We start from the raw sequence: 4,181 nt of genomic DNA, 5'->3' as shown, positions 1-4,181 counted from the left end.
TGTGTCACAGTCTGCTCACTGTTCCTGCGTTTTCTTTGTCCTCCTCGTAACACAGATGGGTTAAGCGATAATCCCCCATCCCAGCCGGTCTGCTTCCTGTTCCCATGTCTTTTTAGTCCTGCCTTAAAGCTCCTTGGGCTGGAAACACACACATGTTAAGTGATTCTTTGCTGGCTGCGTCTACATTTCACTTCCTGTTCATTCAGCACATATTAGCAAACCTATGCACAGAACGATAGGTAACCTGTGCCTTTAGATCACTCAAGCAGGACTCATACATAATAATATTTCACGTTACTACAGCTTGCAATAATATGCAGGTTTTTTGGGATTGTGGACAAGGGGTTAAATTGGGATTTAGTGGGGTGGGGGTGGGGGGGGACTCCAAAGATCAGGGGCAGCAGTGCACTGGGGAAAAATGATTCACCTCAAAATAACTCCCAGATTAACTTGGGTTGCGTCCACGCAGGCATTTTCACATCATTAACGGATGTATCTGCATCCAAACTGAAACGTGTGAAAACATATATGATGTGGCTATTAGCCTACATTGGGTATGTGCACATTGACACAGTGATTAGTAAATTAGTTTGTTTTTCTGGGTATAATGAGAAATCCTTTATTGGCTATTTGCAGAGGTATAAGTACTGGTACATTAGCAAGGGACCAATTAGGGCGCTTTTACAGTTACTAGTCATTTTTGTATTTTAAGTTTCCATTTTCACTCATCCACACTGCAACTCAACTAACTAAAATGTAATTTTCAGAAGAATATGGCTGTGAGAGTGTTTACAGAATCTCAGTTTTTCGGAGCTGAACACTCCAGGGTGGTGTGGATGAAAGGCAAAAATTGAGAATGTTTGCTTTTTAAAATAAAAATGTAGCTGTGTGGACACAGTTTCATACTAGCAGTAGGGCCAGAGCAAGGGAGAGGGGCCCTTGTAGGGGATTCCTGACGGCCATCGCCAGCGGTGGCACCGCTCATCCCATGTTAGCTCCGCCTCTAAGTGGAACCTAATGTCACGTTAGCTAAGCTAGCCCAAGTGCCAGCCAAAGTGTGAGCTATCATACCAGTAACTAGCAAGACAGATAGCCTAGTTACACATAAATTGTGTGTTTGGTGATATTTGTTGAGCTCTTTGAAACGTTTCATTTGAAATTACCTACCTCTTCAGCAATAAAAACAGCTCAGTTTATGCCTGCTCCCTTTCTGTAGCTAGTTAGTGTCTCAGTCACAAGCTTACCTGCATGCATGAACACACTGAAGGGAAGAGAAAGCATGAGAACGGAAAAAGGATGGGTGTTGAGTGTGGGGGCAGGCTGATTCAAGATTCAAGACGTATATTTGTCACATGCAGTTATACATGTACAACATGCAGTGAAATGTAGCCCTGAATCACTGCTGAGACTGTGCGCAGATTTAAATAAAATAGATAAAAACAGATTTAAGAGACTAACACTCTGTTTTTTTGAGCGAGTATCTCGTTGACATCAGCTGGAAGGAACGCTAGGCTGTAGCACATGAAAAATTAACTTGTGTGACATTATTATTTATGAAACTGCCAGATTTATTTGCTAAGTACGATTCTGGATCAGACTGGCCTACTTTAACCCTAGATTGTGGAGGTTATATGCTGTAGAACCCAGCAACGCAGGCTAATCCATAGCTGAGCACAGGGAGGGGTGACATCTTCCCCCAAGCCTGAGCAGAACCTGGAGAGCCACTGGCAGCCAGCAGCTGAACCAGAGCAGTACTCACCCCAGCGTTCTCACATTAGCAGCCCATTGAAATTTGACCAAATTTCTGGAAGTGCTGCAATGAAACAAAACCATACCTGGAAAGTAGAGATGCTGATGGTAACAAGTATTTGGTAATGCTTTTTATGAATGCCATTTCTATAAGAATCTATAAACACATTCATAACACGTTATAATGCATTCATTCAGAATTACAAACATAGCTATAAATATTTATAAAAAGGCATAACAAATTATAGCAATGCCCATTATGTATTATGAATGCTTTATGAAGTCTTCATCTATAATCCACTTTAGGTACCTTCATAATGCAGTACAAAGCATCCTTATTTCTCATATTGACCATTATAATGCTTTATGAAGGTATCTGTAGTGCATTATAGATGACAGCTTCACTGGAGCTTATGAAGTATTATAACAACACTAAAATGCCTTATTACTGTCAATAGAAGATGCTGTAATGCTTTATTAATTATTATACTGACCATTATAATGCATTATAGATGACAGCTTTAAGTAAAGGGTTACCAAGTATTTCTCCTGTTAACCCTGAGGCACTCCTGTTACCTTCACGGCATGACCTTCTGACGTGTTAATATGAGGCTTATCAACACCCCGTCAACACCACCCTAACTGGGGCTCCCACATCATTACAAATTAGCTACATTTACACATGCCCAAAATAAACACCATCCCATTACAGTCAACACAGAACACCCTGAGCTAAATGGACTCTGTATAACTCGAGTGTGACAGACAGCGGTTCAGCTGATAGACAGAAAGTAAAGACTGCAAACCGAGTGCTGGCCTGCTGCAGGTACAGGGAACCCACACAGCTCGCTGCGGCTACTGCTGAAAAGACGTGCTGCTGCGAATGAGTCAGATCAGCCAGCCACGCTGCAGTACATAGATTTGACCAGCAGGGGCAAATTCAGGCCCCAGGGAGTTGCCAAACCAGCCTGCAGTACCTCATTATGCCCAGTAGAGGAGGGAGAAGCTTGTGTTGATCAGTTTCTATCTTACAATAAGAATAGAGTAACTGCATAGAGTAACCTGCCTCAAAAAAACTCTGCTTTTGAATTCCTCCTCTGTGTAACTGCATGCATTTTTCATTATATTAAACAAACAGCTATTTTAGAATATTCAGAATAAGACTATTTTACAAGAAGATATAAATTAAGTCTCGAAGCTTAGGATTCCCCTTGATTCAGTCTAGATGGCAATTTCAAATGTCTTCAAAAATCCATCCATCCATCCATCCATCCATTTTCCAAACCGCTTATCCTATTGGGTCGCGGGGGGTCCGGAGCCTATCCCGGAGGCAATGGGCACGAGGCAGTGAACAACCCAGGATGGGGGGCCAGCCCATCGCAGGGCACACTCACGCACCATTCACTCACACATGCACACCTACGGGCAATTCAGCAACTCCAATTAGCCTCAGCATGTTTTTGGACTGTGGGGGGAAACCGGAGTACCCGGAGGAAACCCCACGACGACATGGGGAGAACATGCAAACTCCGCACACATGTGACCCAGGCGGAGACTCGAACCCGGGTCCCAGAGGTGTGAGGCAACAGTGCTAACCACTGCACCACCATGCCGCCCCTTCAAAAATCCATAGCAAGAAAATTTGGGGATGTGTGTGAATGAATGAATATCAGGTCCTAATAGTTTGAACGGTCACATAATTTTCATTCTGAGAAATACTGAGGTCTGGTTTTCATCCTGGAGCTGGAAAAAGTGACATAAAATCCGTTACCTTTATATGAACTGAACACATGCTACATACTGGTTCGTCAAGAATGGGGTGAAGATATCAACGGAGATGGAAGGACTTTGCTGATCTGTGTCCTTCGGTGACACAGCCTGGAATTGTGGAGAAATTGTGGACCCCCCCCCCCAAAAAAAGCAGCCTGGACAATCTGAAGATACAAAGCCCAGCTGACAGCAATATGAAATAATACAAACACACTTTTATATTTTCAATGTTAGTAAAAACATATATTTGCGAAGCCTATGCAACCTGCTTTATGATGTGGTGAGAAACCTCGCATCGCCACGACAATAATTCTCAGTAATTCCTGATAATTCTCGATAATTCCACACTCCATTGCTAAAAGCTGAAGTTATTTATACTTCCCGGGGTGTCTCCTTTCAATCAAATCATAACTTTCGCAACAATTTTATAAGGTTAACATGGACAAATTATTAGGTGAATCCACAGCCTGCTGTCTGTTGATACCTTGAAAGTGAAAGTGAGATTAAAAAGCCACTACAGCGACCATGAGAAGAACACTTTATGCTGATTTTTGGGATTTTGCTAAATGGTTCCACTTCAATGCTCCCGTTCTCTTCAGACCATATTGAGCCCAGCTCTGGGCCACGGGCCGCTATCTGTCACTAGTGTCACACGCCCAAAC

This window comes from Brienomyrus brachyistius, chromosome 22, assembly GCF_023856365.1.
Source record: "Brienomyrus brachyistius isolate T26 chromosome 22, BBRACH_0.4, whole genome shotgun sequence".
Taxonomy (NCBI): Eukaryota; Metazoa; Chordata; class Actinopteri; order Osteoglossiformes; family Mormyridae; genus Brienomyrus; species Brienomyrus brachyistius.
The sequence above is the reverse complement of the archived record's forward strand: the minus strand, read 5'-3'. Positions refer to the sequence as shown.